Here is a 20,958-nt window from a genome sequence, read left to right on the forward strand (position 1 = left end):
CCACCCCTCGAGCGGGGCTGTGCCACCCCTCGAGCGGGGCTGTGCCACCCCTCGAGCGGGGCTGTGCCACCCCTCGAGCGGGGCTGTGCCACCCCTCGAGCGGGGCTGTGCCACCCCTCGAGCGGGGCTGTGCCACCCCTCGAGCGGGGCTGTCCCGCTCGGTGCCAGCCGGGTGACCCGTGGTGCCGGTGGTGTCGCGGCAAGGGCCGTGTCCTGCCCCTCTGGGGGTCACGGCTGGGCACGGGGCGCCCTGTCGCCCAAGGGTGAGTGAAGCTTGGCTTTCGCGGCTGAGGATTCAGCTGTGCTGCTGCGCCTTCAGGACCATCCCACTTTTTAAATGCCACCATAAGGTGTCCCGCTGCAGGGGCACAGCGAGTGGCAGGTCGGCTGCCTCTCGACTCGCGTGGGTATGGCCAACAAGATACGATCCCTCCCATCGCACGCGGAGTCCCACCTGGCATAGACCGTGGAATTATTGTGCTTTTCTGCTCCTGGTCCTGTGCTGTAGGTGCTGAGCCGTGGCCCTCCATGGGAGCCTTCTCCCAGCGGATTTAGGCTCCGCCCGTGGCACACCGCAGCCCTCGAGCATGGCCCGTGTCTCCGAGCAGGAGGAAGGACCTGGCGGGGGACACAGCGAGTTCAGCGACATCATCAAGTCCAGATCAGGTAAACTGTCGGGGGGGACGGTGTTTTCCTCTTTTCTCCTCTACCCATATCTTCTGACATAAGCTCACCTTTTTAAACAGCATCTTTGTGCAGTGTTTTTTTTGGGCATATGTTGGTAGTACCGTGTGTGACTTAGGCTGTTCAAGCAGCTCCCGTACTGTTACTAAATAATAGTAATTGTACATTTCAGGGTTTGTTTTGTTTTAGATTTCTTTGTCAGCATTAGTCAAGTCTGTTTATTTGGGATCCACCTCTGGCATCATAATTACCTCTACTTTCGTAAATAGCCATGTGCTTAAAGTGCTCTTTTGCAACCTAAGTTGGTAGCTTTCATGTTTATTCTCAGGCACTGAAAATGGCAACTGTGGCTGCAACATTGTACCTCCTGGAAGTGCATCGCGGTAGTACTCATGCAGTAAATTGATGTGCTTCCTCCTTAATGTAAAACAGTTGTCTAAGGCTGCTCACTCAGGCATTTCCTCCAGCAAAACATTCGTGTAACAGATCTGAAGGTTATTAGGAAGACATGGATTTTGTGCGGTTGTAGTGTGTTGGGGTCTGCTGAGGGTCTGATGGATGTTGGGGTGGGTAGTGAGGTACTGCCACTTTAGCAGGGGGAGAACAGAGGTTTTGGAGGGACAACTGAGAGTGGTGTAAACCTTCGTAGATATTTGTGCTCCATGCATAGACTGGATGCTGGATTCCTCAGCCTCACAGTGTGAGGCTATGAATTTCTTACATGCAAAATGCTTCTGTTATCAAAAGATTTTCCTGTAATATCTAGCAAACCTAGCAGTGGTTTGGTTTTTTTTAAAGTTTTCCACATGTTAAAAACTGTGGGTCTTCAGTTGGTCATGATTTGATACGTCAGATTGCATAGCATGTGGGTTTGATCTGGATCCCATTGGTGTTTGAATAGTTTGTTTCTTAGACCTTTTGCTTTCTGAGTCTTCCTCTTCTGGAAGAGCAGTTTATGGAACAGATGCTTGTGGGTTTTTCATTTTGAATTCTGTTGTGGTTTTTGTTTTCTGCTCTTACTCAGACATAACTTCATTTGATTGTAAGTGTTTAGTTGCTATCTTTATGGGCTAGCTTGCAGACCGTGTGTATGTATGTAAGTACTACAGTTGTATAAGGTGTATGAGGAAACATGGATGTATTAGAGGTTTTTAATGAATGAACAAATTGTACAGTAACTTCTGTTGTTTTGGTTGGGGCAGATGTTTGTAAATTTCCTGTTACAACCACTTTAAATTTATTCAGTGGAATGAGAAAATGCTGAAATTTGAATATAAGGCTAAAAGACTTGCATGTTAATTGAAAAATAATGAGTGATGACTGATCTTAATTTTTTTTTCTAATTATTATGCTGGTTTGGATCTGGATGTGTGATTTTTTTCAAATAAATTACTGCACTACTGTAGCCCAGATCTGAACCATTCACTACAAGTAAATCTGTGGGAGGGTTTTCCTAATGAAAGAACTGAAGTTTCCTGAAGCACAGGTAACAGCACATTAAAGGCTAGTTGTCAGGACTGAGGAGAAGATATTTTAATTTTCCTAGATATTATGGATAGAGAATGCTAATTTTGATGCTTAGAAAGGAAAATTGAGTTCTTTTTTTCTGGGAAGGTTTCTCCAGCATGAAATGCTCTTCAGTGTAAATTACTTGAAATACAGTAGAAGTGTTATAACTTACTAATATTAGGGAGAGCTAAGTCATCTGTATGGCTTTTGAGACTCAAGAGATCAGAAAAAGACAGTCCTTTGCTGTCACAGAAAATAGGCTGCTCTGTTTGTTGCTGCTCTGTAAGTTCTTAACTCCAGTGATGTGGGAAGTCTCTTAACACTTTGGTTAGGGAGCACATGCAAATGTGCACTGAATATTTTCACTGTATAAATAAAATACAGAAAATACAGTGGGTGAAAAACTCCCTAAATGATTTAATATGTGATCAAGTGATTTCATATGTCATAATATTTTTTTTAGTATGTATTATTCCTATGCATTTTTAAATAAGCATACTGAAAACAGTTTACTCTATTCTTGTAAATAAAAGAAGATAGATGTATAATGTCCTGTGTAAAGATCACTTTCTCTGTGCTCTCCTGGGCAATTCTGTTAGTCTAATTCAATGTTTGTCTTCATCTCTTCTGAACAGATCACCAAGCTGTCAGGATATTGGGGTCATTTAAAACCATTCATGTTCTAGAAGTGATGTTTAAGATCTATGGCTAAGTCTTTTTTGTTGTTTTTCGTGTAACAACTTGGAAGGAAATTATAATTTGAAATGCCAGAATCTTTCTGGGTCAGACCTTAACAAAGAGTGGAACTAGTAAAAACGTTTCTAAATATTTGGTTACAAGTGTAAACTTTAGTCTTTAGCAGCCTGTCAACTGAATATATTGTCTTTTTTTGTAGTCATTGCTGCTTTAGTTATCTTTTATTGTAAAACTGTGAAGCAGTTAGAAAGCCATAAAAGTGGCACTGTCAACACAGGCAGTGTGTTGGTTATTGAGCTTTGATCTAAAGTCACTCTTATGTATTAAGACACATAAAGTTTTACACCTGCTCAGGGCTGTGTGGGGCCCATCTATGCTTGTTTTTATTAGTAGAAAAAGCTATGTAATTTCTTCTTAGACTTGTAATTGGGAAGCTGCCAGTGTGCCACATGAAGGATTTAGGAGAACTGCAGAAAATAATGATTTCTCTATAGACTGATCAAAATAAAATAACAGGATTTCCATTTGTCAGTCTTATAAAAAAAAGGAGGGGGGGTTGCCATAGGATTTCACAGATGGGAAAAAGTAATTTTGCAAGTATCTCATTTGTTCTTTCCTGTCAAACTAACAGGATGAGGGATAAAACACTTCGAATGGGCATCTCTGTATGTTATTGATTTTATTGGAAACACTTTTTCCTTCAGTGGTCAGCAAAGAAACGTTAAATGAATGTGCTATAATCTGTTACAAGTGATAAGTACTTGATTTTTTTCTGGAGCAGAGATTTGCTATGCCCTTAATATCACTTCTGTGACTTGGGATGAAAAAAAAAAAAACTTTTTCCTGTTGTCCACTTATTATTTATTATTTTCTGCTTTGGATGTGGCTCCTCTTTGATTTAGCAGTCTTTTTGTACTGATCTACATGTAGCTTCAGGTTATCTTTGAAGAGACCTCTTCTGCACTTAGAATAGTATTTGATGGTGACCAAAGCTGCTTATAAAATTACTTGTGGTTATTGTGTTTATAAAGGAAGCTGCTTTTAGTTTTCAGAAAGATGAATGATCTGTTTGCCTCCCTTATTTTGGCACCAGTGGTGGATGCTGATGGCTGAGTGGTGTTTAGTGGGTAGGATACTTGTTCCTGGATGGTTATGCTAGGTTTATATATTTATAATTGGTGCTATTTAGCATTATTAGCCTGTGCTATGCCTGTGTGTCTGTATAATGGCTTGCTATGGAAAAGCAGTTTTTTTCTTTATATTAACTTACCTGTTGTATGAATTAATATATGTGGAGCTGATTTATATCTTTGAAAGGCATTTTGTGCAGATAGGTGAGCTTTTCTCATTGCAATAGCTTTCGGGGAGGAATGCTGTGGGATGATTGCCTTACAGTGGTGAAAACAGTGCTGTCATCATGGGCTTGAAAAACAGATGAGTCTTTGCTAAGATTAATTATGGAAAAAAGACAAGCTCACTTAAAATCTGTCATGGTAGCTTGGAATGATAATATATAATTAAACAGTAAGACATAGCAGGAAAAACATTTTTAGAAGATTGCGCCTCTGGTGCATTTTAAGATATGAGCTCTTTCTAAATTGAAGGGGACTTAATTCTCCTCAAATATATTTGACTGGAAGACTGCTTTGAGAAATTAGTTTTGGACTTTTGGGGCAAGGCTTATTCTGAGAACTGCTGCTGTTGTCTGTCTGTCCTCTTGCCCTCTGAAGCAATGCTTACTTGGCTGGCAAACCCTTTGCTCCTGGGGAGCTCCTGGGGTCTTGCTGCCCCATGATGCCACAGGTTGCCTTTGGAACCAGTTCCTTTAGTTGTGTCTCTCGCTGTCAGATAACTACAGGTCAAATGTGCTGCTTCTCCTTTTCCATTTTGGCTCTATTGGTGTGAAACTGTCAGGAATTGTCAGTTGCATGTGGACCCTTAGGATTCTGTCAAGTGGGTGCAGAGTTGGTGTAGCCAGATTTACACTGTGTGAGCTCTTCAGGGACATTTGTGCAGATAGTGTTAAAGATGAGTGACAAACTTGCTCTCCTTGTTTCTAGCCACTGAAATGTCTTTAAGCCTTTGTGTTGCTGTAGCCTGGCTCCTTTCTGTCAACTGTATAGCTTCCTTTTCTTGGGCTGTCTGCTGGGGACAGATTGGATGCTGCAATGAAGACAGTTCTAGGGTATTGCCTAGCATTTATGAAATGACAGATATAGAAGTACCAGGCTGGTTTCTTCTAGCATCTTGATTGGTAGGTGAAAAAATAACATATGCTACTCTGTGTGTTTGAAGCACGACTCTGCCTTGGAATAGAAATTGAGGCTCCTCAGCAAGGGGAAAAAACCAACCCAAAACCCAAACCATGAAAGCAGCCCATTGATTTGCATGTGCTCTGTTAGGAAAGGAAGATGTAACCCTGAGCAGGAGGTGCTATGTGAGGCACTGTGTGCCGTGTTAAATGTTTCTAAAGAGGTCTAAAAGCTGGTGTGGGGAGGCGCTGCTGCTGTGGAACCCCTCGCTGATGAGGATCCTGTGGAGAAGGGGTGCCTAGGTGAGAGGCAAACTAGGGGAAATGTGAGGTTTCTTTCCACACTTTCCCCAGCACCCTTTGAAACTCTGTCCTCCTTTCTCCCCTCAGGTCTGGGGAAAGAAGGAAGATTATCATACAGTAGCATGAAAATATTGTCTGCATGTGCAAATAAATTCTTAAATCTCACAGCATTGGACAGCTTAACAGAGAATTAGCCGGGCTTTGTTAACATCTCTCAGTAGCTGCTCCTAAATTTGATTTTCCCCTAGACTGTTTCTCCTAGAAGAATCATTTGTCCGTGTTGTGTGTTGGGGTTGACTCTTGTGAGCAGGGAAGAGTAGGGAAGTATTGTTATTAAAATCTTTTGAATACAAGTAAGGAACAGGTACATCAATGTACACATGGAAGGGGAAGAGCATGTGGGCTTGAGCTGAACTGATGTTGTTTCAGGACAGTGTAGCTGCTCCGCTGCCAGGTAGCAGTGTGGATTGGTGTGCTCAGAGCCTACATGATCTGCTTTTCAAGTGTTGCACAGTATCCCTCCTTCAAAGCAAAATGCAGAGTTAGAAAAACACAGCTGATTCCACTTACCTTGCAAACTGAGGCATTCCTAGCACAAAGCTGTGGAGAGCTGCATTTATTTGGATGCCTTAATAACAGTCTGAAGGATGAATAGCAGGGTTTAAACATTGTGAGGTGAGAGGGAGGAGTTTCATTGTCTGACTCCTTATTGTGTTGATGAAAGAATAAGTTATAGTGCCCTGTACCTTGTCAGAAGTCTGTTTTATGTCTTTCTCCCCTCCCCCAGTGGGTTCTGGGGATGCAGCTGAGCTGTAATTTCAGAAAGTGACAGTATATTCTCAGAAGAAAGCTGGGAGTTTTAAAGGTAACAACAAAAATAACAGCCTAAGGAAATAGAACAGTCTATTGGAATCTGTGGGTTTAACAGAAGCAATGGTAGGGCTTTGTTGCAAGCTTTAGTTTTGGGAATGAGGCAAAGAACTACTGATTTGTAAGTATACCCAGCTGCAAAGTCAGTGAAACATTGAGAAGGAGGAGTCAAACTGCCATTTATTTATTTATTAGGTTATGATGTCTCTGAGCCTATTCTTTGAAAATATATCCACCTGATACTGCCTTGGAAAGAATAAAAAGAGAAAGTATGCTTGCAGTTCTATTTAGTTGTCACTTATCTGTGGGACCAGCAGGTAGGGGCTGGTACACAGGGTCACTGCCTGACTCCAGGTGTGTATTTGTGCAGTTGAGAGACACTGACATGGCTGTAGATGGTACTTGCAGAGGCTGGGCCAGGGCTGGGTGCTGGTTGTCAGTGGGGAGGCTGCTCGAAGGGTGTCAGCTCTATCAGAGGGTGCGGACAGTTCCTTCAGCCAAGGGCAAGGTTGAGTTTCGGTGTGTTTTGGGCTGCATCTTCCCTCTGGTGGCCTGACCAGCTCTGGATGAGAGCTGCAGCCATGCAGAGAAGGCTGGTTATCAGTGGATACATCTACACATCTATGGCTGTGTCAGTGACTTTGTGAAGGTTTCTTTCAGAAATATGTTCACTCTTTAATAAACTGCATTTTTAGGTATTCATTCATCTGTTGAGTGCATGGGAAAGATGCATTATCAAACATGTGGAGATGGCAGAGAGGAATAATGTGAGAGTTACGTAGCATAGTCATAGCTCCTTCTGTAAGGAGGCAGCTCCTGTGCTGGGGAAGCATTTTCTAGCAGCCTAGCATCTTTTCAGGTATGTGGGTCTTCTGCTGGGTATGGGAGAAGTGGTGAAGAGCTGTTGAATCTCTGTCTGGTGGGAGATGGTGACTGTGTGTTACAGTAAAAGACCAACTTCCATCTCAAAAACACAGGACACATGATGAGAGGAAAGCAGCTGGCTATGTGACAGAGATTAGATATGATGCTTATTCTTAAGGTTATTTTGATGATCATTATAGGGAATGTACAGCAGTACTTTTCAGCCATAAATTGATCATTAAGTTATTTTCTGGACTTCAACATCACCTTGTTATAAACGAAGAGGACTTACCATCCAAAAATGGAAAGATTCTGTAGTGGAATTAGATAAACATATGAGGACAGTCAACAGCTTATGCATTTAGCTGTGAAGAAACATGCAATTAAGCCATGAAAGAACATGCTTTGATGGGTCTATGTAATTCATTCCACAAATAACTTTAGTTAGTTCCCATGTACTCTGCTTTTATTTCCTAGCATGAAAATGTGATTGAAATGTGGTTTTTTGCCCCCTGCAACCCCCCAATTTAGATCATGGCAGAGGACCAAAGATGGAATATGCTCCTAAAATGTTATGTTACAAATTATTGATGAGAGAAAAGTGGTATGATGAGTAAATTCTGAAATGTTCTGCCAGCTATTTTTGTTCTTAATTTACCACATTATCCCGGATGAGCAAAGAGCATCATGTGTATGAATAACAAATGGAGATTTATTTGAACATTTTATTGGAGAACACTGGGAATAGAGCAAAGCCTTTTGGTTTCTGTTGTTTTAATAGTTATATTATAAAATATGATTTATTAACAGAAGACAATAAATAAAGTAGTAGTTAAATGCCAACAGACCAAAGCCTTTCTATTACTTCTTTCCAGGCTTTTACTTCTGTTATAGCTTTATAATGAACAACAGCTATGGTCAGCATAAATCGTTTCCAGAGAGAGTTCATCACCCTTATTTTGCTGGTTTCTTCTACATGTACATCTTGTTCTTGGATGAGGCTTCTTGTGGAAATTCACGGGAACATGTTGTGTTAACACTGTACATCTTTCAGCTTCCACAGTCTTTTGTCAAGAAAACCTGGTGGTGTCCTTCTGAATATAGTTTTGTTCTCTCTGGAACAGTGATGTGTAATTGCTTTGCTCTGAGTGCTTTTCCTCTAGGCTTTGGAATTTTTCTCTTGCTGCTAAAAGATTGGGCTGTTGTGCCTAATTTAGAACTTGTTGGTTTGATTTATTGAGCTTTTAAAAAAATAATTTTCTTAACTAAGTTAACACACTTTTCATTTAGACTAGAGATTATTAAATTTAATCAGAAAGTTATTAAAGTATTCACTCTGGTCGTCGTACTCAAAAAATACATTTACACACTTTTTAATCTGTGCAGATGAGTACTCTGACACTGTCACTTGCACAGTGCCCAGGTACTTGCTGGTGAGGATGCTGTGTTTCACTGGCACACTGAGATTGGGAGCATTGAGCTAATTCAGGACTAGCTAGTTCATTATTTGCCTTCTGAATGTTAACTGGAAGTTCCTTGGTTACAGGTGAAAGAAAGGAAATTGCAAGAACTCTGCTATTCATAATTTTACTGAAGTGTTTTACAGTGCCCATAGATGTCAGGCTCCTAATCTGATGTCCTGCACTGCTGCCTCTCCAAAACCCTGTTGCTCTCTTCTCTCCCCTTCCCGGTGAAGAGCAACATGTGAAACATAGAGGTCAAGTTTTTGCAAATATGCTCCAGCGCTTGCAAGAAGCTTCCAATGCCCAGGTGCATCACACAACTACCAGGAAAACTTTTTTCCATGTATATGCTTTTCTTGTACTTTCTTATCCAAAACAACCCAACCTAGATCAGCCAAGGCTTAGAGAGCTGTTGAGACGCAGGGATAGAGTGACTGCTGCATCAGCCACATTGGTGTCTGTTACTTCAGACCTCCTGCAGAGCCTCTCCTTCAAGGACACCTCTGCAGAATTTGGACAGAGGCCCTTTTATGCCTAAAGGATTAATGCACTGTCTTCATCTTCCTTACACATCATAGCAGGAGGGAGCACAAGAACCTGCTATGAAGTCTCAGGACCGAATTCTTGGGGTATTTTTGTAGATCCTTCTCTGGAGAGAAGTGAGGCATGGACCTGAGAACGCAAATTTTAGAATTTTGATTTTTTTTTAATCTAAAGCAACTCTTTAGAAAGGTTTTCATTTAGGCTATAATAAAGTAAGTGGTTGCTAAAACTTGGCAAACTTGAAGTTGATTAATTCCATGTAAACTGTGTTTTGTTGTTCATATTTGTTTTAAGAGGAGAAACAATTTCTCTACTAGATTGTTAAGGTTGTCTTCCAAATCTTTGAGCTAAGAATTTCCAGACTGAGACCTTCTCTACCTGTAATCTGCTGGAGTAGGTTTTCTGTCACTACATGGTAACTTCCCCTTCTCAGCAGATGGTGTTAAATATTTCATCATTGGTATAAGATAGCAGTTACTTTGCTTACATAGTGACTAACAGTATTGGGTGTGTTCATCTCCTTGAAGAAAACATAGACAGGCTGTACCTTTTCTGACTTTGAAAAACAAACAGGCTAAGTCTAATCCAAAACCCCTAAACTCTCTGGTTTACAAGATCAGTTATTTTTGAGCAAGGTGCACAACAGGGTTGTGGTGTGACAGCTTTGTGTGTTTTAGGGTACCCTATCTAAGGAAAAGGAAGTGTGTTCATTCAAGCATTTTTCCTTCCCTTAGGTAAGGGTGTGTGCAATAGGATGAAAGAACAATACCTGGCCTTGCAAAATGGGTTGCTTTTGGAGGGTGATTAACCCTTGCAAGTTTGAGACTCATTCTCCCCCTTGGAGAAAGAGTGAAATTCATGCTAGGAGTGCAGTGGTAAAGGTGGGATCCCATGGTCAGGCATGTCTGAGGCATCAAGTGGGACAGTGTCTTGGTGATAATATGCCTTTTTCATGTGTCACACTGTATAAATTAAAGTTCTTAAAATAGATGGAACAAACTGGAAAAGTGTGTACTGGACTGAAGCAAACTCTGTGCTCATCAGTCTCCTATTAGTACTAGTGGTGGTCTGCTATCACTTGTGCGACTGGGATATTTTGCTTCTCAAATTGAGACTCCATTTTATAAAGATAAAATATATTAGCCTGCTGTCTGTCTGAGTGTATAAGCTTGCCTCAATGTATATGGCTGGTTAGGCTAGCAGAATCTGGGGTTGAAAGAAGATGCTTTGGAGCATTTAACTGGATTTAAAATGTGAGATCTTGAGTCAGAAGAGATGCCTATATTTGTTGGGGAAGATGAAATAGGAAAACCTTATAAATATGATTGCCTGGCAAAAGATTTGGAAAATACAGACATTGAGATGAGAACTAGATTTGAAATAGCAAACCTTGACTACTGAATAACTGGAAAACAATAGTACAGCCAGGCTGAAAGCAATCCCCCTTCTGATTAAACAATGCCCTTTACCTGCAGATAGGTCCAAAGGTCAGATGGAATGCTCTGTCTCACCCCCAATGTATGGTTCATCCCACACCTGTGGTCCTCCCCTGAAGTATCAGGTATCTGTGACCCCATTGGCCCAAGTCCTGTTCCAGCCCACCTTGAAGCCCCCTGATAAGGTGTGCCCGAGGGACCAGATGCTCTCTTGGTTCCTGTTCTCCCCCCCTCTCTCTTGGTCCCTGCTCCCTGCCCTGGCTCCTTTGTCCCGCTTCCCCATCCTTCTCTCTCCCTCTCCCCCTGGGCCTGCCACGAGCTGCAGCTGGCAGCTCCAAGCAGGGCCCTTGCACCCACGCCCTTTCTAATAAACAGCATATATCAACCCGACTTCAGAGATCTCTATCTTCAACCGTCCTGGACACCACCGTTCCCTGCAATATTAGAAAGGTTTTGTGGCCCATATGATCCAGGGGTGCATGTAAAATATGAACATAAAATGCAACATAGAATGGTCAGCTAGACTAATTTATAGCCAGGGTGACTTCATGCTTGCTGGAGACATTGATTTATTATTATTTGTCTTGTCTCTGGGGATGACTTGTAACTGAATGAATAATATATAAAAATAGATGTCCTGTTCAATTCCAAGTATAAGGATAATACTTTTTGAACATGTTATGCAGTTAAAAATAATTATCCAAAATAAACAAAAAAGCCCTAAGCCTTTCTTTCTGGAAAGAACACAAATATGTTTTTCAGAAGTTGCTCTTGTTTTGTGTGTGCGCATGTTCTGTTACTTCCTTTACCTTGTTCAACTTCATGGTTTTTCTCCCACTTGAAGGAGCACTGCAGTGATTGATTGTGTGTGTTGCTGCATGCATGGGGAAAGAGCAAAAGAGCTGGAGATACTTTCCCCCCCTACTCTTGCTGTCATCCTGGTATGAGGGATGAATGTGGCAGTGCTGGTTCCCACTGCCCTGGGACATGTCCTGATATGTGGCAGGGCTACATGCTGATGCCTGAGGCCCCCTGTGCTTCTGTTTTTCAGGCAGCATCTCCTCTGTGCTGTGAACAGAAGGCAATTAGAGACAGTCTGAAAATCTAGTGAAACAGGTGGAAAATGTCATACTTTTTTTTTTTTTTTTTTTTTTTTTTTTTTTTTTTTTGTTGTTGTTGTTGTTGCTGGACTCTGTTGCCTCCTTGGCTTCACCTTCCTGTCCTGGCAGGTATTTGCAGGGAAAAAAGGAATCCTCAAGGATTTAGCTGCTGTTTTAGATCATCTTCACAGAAGATAACTCCAGTGAAGTCAGGATTGTTTGCAGAGGTATATCTGTGGTGGAGCTGTGTGATGGGGTGCTGGCACAGACAGACTGCATGGCTGTCAGCATCTGCCTGCTGTGCAAGCACCAGGTTCCTGGCCTGGCCAGGTTCCTGATCCCTGGCAACTGAGCACTGTGAAAAATGCATATCAAAAGGGGTCACCTTTTCCAAAAACTGTCTGGGGGCACATTTGGAGTGGTACCTGTCTTTCCTGCCACTGTCTTGTAATTAGAGCCCTCGTGCCAGCTTGTCACTGTTGACAAGTTTCTGTCACTGTTCAAATTTTCAAAGGGTTCAAACTACTGGCCTTTCCACTGAGCACCTTATTGCAGTGTAGGATGAGATAGGGCCCATTCCTGATGTATTGCTCAGAGAGAAGGTGTACCAGGAAGTGAGTGAGGGGCCAGAGAGCGTTGAGGGCATTTTGTAATAAATTAGGAAAGTCCCAAAACTTTCTGGGCTAGGTTGTTTGTGGTTGTGTGTGTTTCTGCCCTGGACAGGGACTGCTCAATGATCATATCCAAAGCTCTAGGCCAAAAAAAGGAATTTAGTGGTGGACTTGGCAGTGCTAGTTTAATGATTGGACACTATAATCTTAGAGGTATCTTCCAACATAAATGATTTTATAATTCTGGAAAACTTGCTGCTAAAAGATGCTGGTCTAAGTGGAAGAGCAGGCTTGTAGTAAGTCTTGATTCCCACCCCTCCTGCAGGAGAAGGACATTAAGAGCTAGAGAAAAGGAGTGTTCCTCTCCTTTTTCTTCTCCAGAATAAGACAGCCACAACAAACCCCTCCATTGCCCATATTGACAACCATCCAGTCCCTAGCCCTGGTGATGGCTTCAAGGAATGTAGTGTTATCATGATAAACAGCCACTGTGTTGCAAGGGGGGCTGGCCAGCACACAGGGACAGTTCTGATACATTCCTTATAACAAAAACCCATTGCAGGAAAAGAGGGATGTCGTTGCTGTAGTTATTTACCTGAGATGAGATAATGGTCACAGTACTTATGTTTGTGTCAGAGTCCAAATAGATGAGATGCTTAAAAAGGAGGAAAGCTTAGGGCTGTATATAGAAGGCTGTATATAGAATATGTCACCGCATAGATAATGATAGACCCTTTGACAAGAGATGGAGTCCCTGTTTGCCTGGAGGAAATGTGGGGGATATGTATGGGAGCTATTTCCTTGGTTTGCCTGGTGCGAAAGTGGATGCGGAGCTGTGATGCAGGGTATGCACAGTACAAAGTGTGCTAGCTCGGGGATGGTGGTGCTCTGGCATCTGGCATTGAGGTAACAAGGGTGCTTAGAGGGGCATTATGTAGGGTTATCCTGGTTAAATGTCTTCTAGCTTTATGATCTCTGTGTTGCATTTGCTCATATCCTGAAGTGAACAATGTGGCATGCTGTGGTTGGCTCATTTGAGGTCTGGTTCTTGATTACTTCCTGGGTGAGGTTGCTATCCTTGGTGTTCCTGGATTCCCACAGGAATCTCATGCTATGTGCATTGTGTCAGTAAGTGCAGCTCTGCCCCAAGAGGAATTCACGTGTGGTACTTCTGCTCCAGGGCACTTTCACATTGCAGGAGCCCTTGCATTTTGCAGGTACTTTAATGTTGCTCTTACTGCTTCACTTGATGCTACACCTAAACACTGGGTGCTACACTGGGTTAGGTCAGGGATTGCTCTAGCATGTAATGCCCCCTTCTGAGGCAGACAAATTTTCGTTGGTAGGAATTAGGGTAGAAGAGGAAGAGGAGTGTATAGTACCTGGTGGATCCCATAGCTTGTGCTTTTATGTATTAAGAACATAATTAAATGATAATTTATTTTCTGTGTGAAATGTGATAATTTATTTCTGGGCAAAATATCACATGTGGTGTAGAGGTTTCTATGGCGACTAACTGGGCAGGGTGCCTTTAGAACTGAGAAAAATAGTGTGAAAGCAGTGAGGGGTCCTAAAAGCCCTGACCTGTTGTAAGCATGTCAAATTTGATTTTACTCTGTCGCTTTGCCATACAGTGTTGAAAAGGTCTTGAGCTGCTGTATTCATCCTGAAAGGATTCAGTGTCCTTAGTGTATTTGATTAAGTTTAGTTTCAGGATGAAGTCTACGATTGACAGTAGAGTCCTCTCTGAAGTTGCCCAGATCTGTTGAATAGCCTTTAGAGGAAATGGGATATACTGCAAAACTTTGGAGCTGGCTAGGAAAAATTAGCTCATGTTGTGTAATGTATTCAGTGAAGAATTTGGTTCTAGGGTGATTTGGGCAGAAAGAAAATGAAATCTCTAAATTTGCTGCTGGTTGTTGCCCTGGAAGTCCTGATATGTCCTTTCTTCCACAGTGCTTCCATGCGGTGGTTGGGCAGAGGAAGCTGAGATGGAGCAGAAACCACTAGTCAGGTGGTAAAAATGGACTGTGTCTATATAATGTTCAAATAAAGCGCTAAGAAAAATGAAGACAGCTTGGAAATGTTTTGCTGATTAATTTATATTGCATGTTAGTTCTCACCTCCTTTTGTCATAGCTTCTCATTTTGGCCCGGCATTTTCTGGCTTTAACCTATATTTGTCCCCATATGGTAAAAATTGTTGAAAGTCTAATGTTCAGTTGAACTCCATTTTGCTGTCTGGGGAAAGAAGGAAGGGGTTAAAGAACATGAGTATTTGGAATACACTGCAATGCTGAAAGATAGTAATGTACTGTAGTGATCATCTGAAACAAAAATTTGTCATATGGAGATGTGCAACTGATTATGAAAGTATTCTGAAAGTATATTATTTGTGTGGGTATGGTACGGATAAGAGGAATTTTGAAATGAATTTAAACTTGTTTCCTTCAGTTGGAAAAGTCTGTTTTCTTGTGGATTTGGGTCCTTATGCTCTCCAATCTGACAATTTTTTCCCTTCATACCAAAATGCACAGAATTTTTTTTTTCCTAGTATGGAGGGTAGAAAGCAGAAAAAGGAGTTTTGTTCCTCCTAAGATATTATGTGTGCCTGGTATTCTCATTGGTAATAAGGTTCCTTTCATATTCTTCCAGCACTCAGAAAGGACCTTAACTTGCTATCCTATTAAAAACCTCTTGTGCTGCCAAAAAAAAAAAAAAGAAAGTAAAAATGTAGAAGTTGGAGACTCAACTCTCATCTACAATACAATGGAAAAAAGGAAATGCTACGTTCTTGGCACTCCCAAATTTAGCAGAGCCAAAAGGTTATCATCTGACAGAGCAGATTAATGGTAATTAAGATAACTGGTGTTACTGGAAGTCTTTAAAAAACAATTAAATTAGTTATGTTTGATCTTGGTGAGAATCTGTGGCTGTGAGTTGGATTTTGATCTGGATCTGTTGTCTGGGAGGCAGTGTGGTATAAGTAGGGGAGAAGTAATGTGTGTCAATTCTGTGAGACTTTATTTTAAATTGCTTTGTATCTGTATTGTGCTATACTTAATAGAGGCTGTATTTTTTCCCTTTTTTTTTTTATCCCTCTCCTTTCTGGATGAATAAATTGAACTCAGCTACAGTTTGGAATCTGCAAGGTATCACAAAAGCCTTTTTGGAAAGCCTGACAAATTGTAAAATCTAATTTCAGTGAAAATTGGTGTATGGAATAGAGCTTGCACCTTCTGTGTAAGGTGTGTATAGTTAAAAGAGTTATAAATCCTATTTTGCAGACAATTGTTTTTTGACCCAAGTATTGAAGTAATGCAAAAAACAGGAACAAAAGAGAATTTCTGGTTAAATTACTATTTTTTTAACTAAGGCATCCTTAAAGTATCTTAATCAAGGGGAACCACAAACAAGTTTTACTACATAAAGAATTCCTTTCTTAACAGTCTTTAGACATTTCCCCCACCCTCCTCCAGTCCTGCAGGGCTTGGAATGGTGAGAGTACAGCCGAGGAATGGGTGAGTCAGTTAGATAATGTCTTCCAGAATCATGCAGCTTGTTATAAATAATAATAATCTGCTGTTTATTTAAATCTCTGTAGCATAAATAGCTAACCTGTTGCTCTAACATTCAAGTGCAAAGATAGTGCTCTGCACTTTTTGCAAACTTTTTGGTGTAATTATATCTCAGTAATGAAGGGCAATGTATTAATACAAGGTGAGAAGATATCTTTGCTAAAACCTTACCAAGAGTTGATTCAATAATTGTAATTTCTTTTTATAATAAGTAGAACTAGTTAAATATGTTCTCTCAGGTTTAAATAATTTCAACCTGTCCTATTTCAAGTTGCCTTCTATACAATAAACAACTAAATTAAATATGAATAACCACATATTGAATTTTGAAGATTGCTTTAAATTCCTGTTCAAGTGAGAATATATTTGCAAAAGAGACTACTTTTGAAATTACATCCTTCAGGAAAATATAGTTATTTAATGTAAAACTAGGTTAAATAAGGGTCCAAAATATCACCTTGGCTTTGAGTTCTTTTATCTCTTAAATGACAAAATTAGTTTCTTGAAACAGATGAAAAATGTGACAAAAAGAGAATCTAATCTTATTTTTTTTTCCCCTTCATGTCTACTTCTGCATCACAGACTATTTCTATTCAGGGTAAAACAAGCCTGTTCATTCCCAAGCCCATTTTACCTTTTTATTTGGTCATCAGCTGTGGAGGATAGGGTTGGATACCTTAGTCTTGTTTAGCTTCCCTTCTTAGCTGAGATGTAACATGGGGAACTCTTGTGATAGTTTTTCAGTGATTTTGCCAGTATTTGAGGGATACATGAAGTAAAGTATGGTCACCTTTCTCTCTAGCCCCTTGCAACTATTGATATAGAAACTCATCCTGACATCAATTTTTCAGGCCTGTCTTGGACTGTTGGGTAAAAAATGTGGAAGCAGTAGGCAAAGGAAACTTTATGCATTATGTACAAAGGAACTTTTGGGGTTCCTGCTTTGCTCTAGGCAGCTAAATGTCAAAGGATAAAAGTGTCCTGGCATGACCAAGATGGCTTACATTTTCTTGGGATATTTTTTTTTTACCTGTCTTAGTAGAACTTTGTTGCCTGGCCTTGTATTTCCACCCCAGGGCACAGCATTACTATGGTGAGCTAAGTAAGCATGGATGTGGCTGTACAGCTAGAGGAGTGTGTTCCCTTCTGGCAGGTATTCAAGAACATCTTTGAATATTTATATGGTGAATTAACACTGTAGTGTAGAGGAGGTTTGGCAGAAAATCTTTGAGGATCTTGCAAGTTGCTTCATGCAAAGTTAGTGGTTTCTTTGCAAAAGCACATATTGAAAAAAACCCAAATGGCACATGTAAAATGTGCTGAGTAAGGGTACCGAGAGTTGTATCTGGCAATATGCGATTTTTGCAAAGGCATCTTGTTTTGGATTGTCATTTATTCAATGAAATCTTTATTTTAAAAATTGCTTATACAGGGGAAAAGCTTTATACCTCTTCTAATGGATATCTAAATTTTACTGAAATTTGTGCAATTGAATCATTTAGAAGTTATTAAAGGTTTTTCATAAATTGCAAGTTGACCTCAGGTTTGATAAATCTGCTGGTCGTTCTCAGTTTTTATTGGCATTGATGTGCTGTAGAAAGAAAGGTTCTCATTTTTCAGTTTAAGTGAAATTCTTAATTTCATGAAGAGATGGAAGAGTACTTGCTTCCTTTCCTCAATTTTTCCAAGCTGTTTTTTTCTTTTAAAGTGACCTTGTTCTTTGGTTGCAACCTGAAGAACAAGGAAGGGGACCCTGTGTGGGCGATGAGCAATAATTCTCTTTGAAGAAATTTAACAAATTTAGAAGAGCAGTGGAGATCATGAAAGTCAGAACAACGGGGCTGGTTTAGAAATTGCTCTGTTTATAGCAGCCGTAGCATTACCAGGGAAAATTCTTCAACTGGGTTTGGGCAGAGTAATTTCAGTTTAGCACCCACCTCAGCTCCTCCATGCAGGGGTCACACCTGACCCACTGCTCCACCCACCACAGGATGTGTTGCAGGTAACTCATGAGCACAGCAGTGGGCTCCATGAAGTGCCAGTGTGCTACATAAGGTGAGGGAGAAATTATCCATGTGGATCTTATTCATGTGGGAAGATAAGGCTAAACTTAACCATCTGCAGGCAATTAAAATTCATGACAGAAGGTCAGGATATTATACGCTGCCAGTCACTTCTTCATTAACTAGACTTATGCAAATATAACATGGTCTGTTAAAATTTAACCCTGAGAGATGACTTCTAGCAAGAGAATCAGCAAGATGCATAAAAATGGGGAGTAGGTGGAAATGCTGAAATATTGTAGACACCTCTTTCAGCGTAGTATAAAAACACAATGGCTGAGAAAAAGGCAGTTTCTACACTTAACACATAGTATGTAGTAAGCAGTTGTCTAGTAGATATTGGTTGATGGAACTGTCTGATATACACTGTGTCCTTGTAGTGTGTTTTTAAATTCTTGCTAATGAATTTAGATCCCCTCTACTATTCAAGAATAACCTTGATTTCTCTTGTAGCTAAATCATTAGATTAGCTACAAGAACATACAACACCTAGCCATGCTAAGTACTGTATTTCAGCATGGCTAGGTGTTGTGTGTTTTATTTATTTTTTTTTTTTACTTAGATAGTGATGTCTTGGTGGTGTTTCTTGGACCAGTGCAGCCCTTCAGAAATCTTCGTTTCACTTGGCGCAATCTGTCTGTAGTGGCAACTGCCTGTAATAGTTAATCTCTGCTGTTACCAGGTTGAGTGCTGTGTCTTGGGTTTGTTCAGTGAATGACTGTGTATTTCAAAGGCTTAACATTTTTCTTGTCTTTCAACTTGTATTCGGCTAACATCAGAGCCACCTTATCAAAGAGATCTTTTTTCCTGTTAGGGCAGGGTGTTTCTGAGTGTGGATATCCAGATGAAATTTGAAGTGGTAAAGGCCACTTAATACTATGGTTTTGGGTCACCATGTTATAATAGTAGCAATCAATTATTAAGGTATCTGTGGATGAGACCTGTTTATACTGCAGAACAGTGGGATTTTTTTTCCTTTAATTTTGCCATTTTTCCTTCTTAATCAAAAGGAAAAACTGTAAAATTGGTCTCATCTTTGTCATTCTTCAGCACTATTGATTGTCACAGATCATGGGCTTGACAGATGAATATAAACATTTGGGGTATCCATAACTCAGATCTGTGCTTTTTACAGGGGAAATATCAAAAACCTCCAAGAAGGTCAGCCTTGATCTTTAGCACTATAGCCTAGTCTTCTTTAAGAAAACAAGCAAATTGTAAAGGAAAACAAACAAAAAAGCTTATCCTGACTTCCTTTTCCTTTCTGTTTTCTCACTGCAGATGTGGAGTAATGCCTTCAAAATTGAAAGAAGGTAGAGCTTTCAAAGATTAGTATGTTCCTATACCTTGCTTTTTTTGTTATAACTGGTCGCTAGTTAGGTAGGTGTCACTTGTGACTGATGTTGAGAGAAAGGCAACAAGATTTCTCCGGAGTGGCAGTAATGGCTCAAATAAAATACTGAATACTAAATACGTTATTTGGGGATTAGCAAGGTGATTAGATGTACCCACTGAAGTTATTGTAAGGGTTAGGGAATGGAAGTTAGAGTTCCAAGGGAAAAAAAACCTCACTCTTTCTCAAAAAAAACCCCCATGTTTTATGAGTTTCAGCCCTCAGGGAAGGACATATTTTCAACTGCTCCTGATCCTACCCCTCCCCCTCATAAAGTGAACGGTAAAATAAATAGAAATGTAATTATGCACTTTCTGGCTTGGCTGTTTCTTCCTGATATACAAAAGCACAGCCACAAGGTAAGGCAGTGGTTTTTAAGTGATGGAAGAAGATGAGATGGGGATGGGTTTTTGTCATCTCAGAGAGAAGGAGGACTATGTAGCTGAATATGCCTGTGCACACATGTGTATGCATAGACTTCTATTTACTTTTCCCTTCTAGGATTTGCATTTAGAGATCATGATATTCCTGGGAAATTATGTAGCCCTTTCAAGTTGAGAATAATTATACAGCAGTGTGTGGATCCAAGATTGTTAAAACACCTCTTTAATGAGGTGTTTCCAGGTAGTTGCTTGGGAGTATGGTAAATCCTCAATTCATACAAAAGTGTGTATCTGTACTTCTTCCATCACATGCTAGGGTGAGAATTCTTGCAAACCATACTGAACACCCCTGAGTTGTCCCCAGCCAACAAAGGTGGCTTGGAAGCAGCTAGCAACAAGTGTGTGTGTGCACATGTGGGAGTGCATTACTGACGTGACTGGGCCACTCTTAAGGGATGGGTTTATTTCCTTGTCACATCCAGACTGTGTGTGGAGCTCCTGGGCATTGGGGATATAGAAGATAACTCTTGAAAACCTTGACTGATAACAATTATTAGAAACATGGTGATTTGTAATTTTTTTTTTAACTATCTGAATTTGGTGTAAGAATTTATGTATATGTCCTAAAGTCTTTGGATTTTTTTTAATTGGTAGTTCTCTAGGTTGTGACTGGCATAATTTTCTCTAGGATGAGCAAATGTCATGTGGACAATATGTATTCTTGCATATTCAATTTTTTTTAAATGCCATAACTGAACTAAAGATAAATCTTTCAACTCAACCAGCAAAAGGTTTTTAAGGGGCAGAGACATCAGAACAGGAGTGGCAGACAGAGGGACAGGCTTACTGCTTCATGAGATCTGAGACTTCATGTAGTAGATACAGAAAAAGTGCATCTCGGGCAAACTGAGGGAATTCAGCCTATGTGTGATAAGATTTATTTCTATTTCTTTTTTGTTTCCCTTCTGTCCCCAGCCTACCCCCTTTCCTGGTTGGCTCTGACATCTCAAATGAGAAGCAATCTCAAGCACTTCTCATGACTGTTTATGGATGTTGAGCTCAGCTACCCTGCATATTTGGTAAAGTTGACTCCCAAGGTTTCTCATAGATGTCTTCATTTTCTGCCATCCATCAGTTTCTCCTGTATATGTAGTGTCTGGATATTGGCATTTAGATTCTGAAAATGCAGGTAGATTCACTGCTTCCTTACAA

The 20,958-nt window shown here is 40.5% G+C and overlaps 1 long non-coding RNA gene across 1 annotated transcript in view; it reads left to right on the forward strand.

Annotated features, from left to right (window-relative positions):
- The first annotated feature begins 526 nt into the window (after positions 1-526).
- LOC137470975 (uncharacterized) overlaps positions 527-20,958 on the forward strand; it is a 29,924-nt gene continuing 9,492 nt past the window's right edge. Inside the window, exon 1 of the long non-coding RNA XR_010997331.1 lies at positions 527-666. This is a non-coding gene — a long non-coding RNA (uncharacterized lncRNA). The remainder of the gene's footprint in view (positions 667-20,958) is intronic.

The sequence above is a fragment of the Anomalospiza imberbis genome, chromosome 3 (genome assembly GCF_031753505.1).
Source record: "Anomalospiza imberbis isolate Cuckoo-Finch-1a 21T00152 chromosome 3, ASM3175350v1, whole genome shotgun sequence".
NCBI classification, from domain to species: Eukaryota; Metazoa; Chordata; class Aves; order Passeriformes; family Viduidae; genus Anomalospiza; species Anomalospiza imberbis.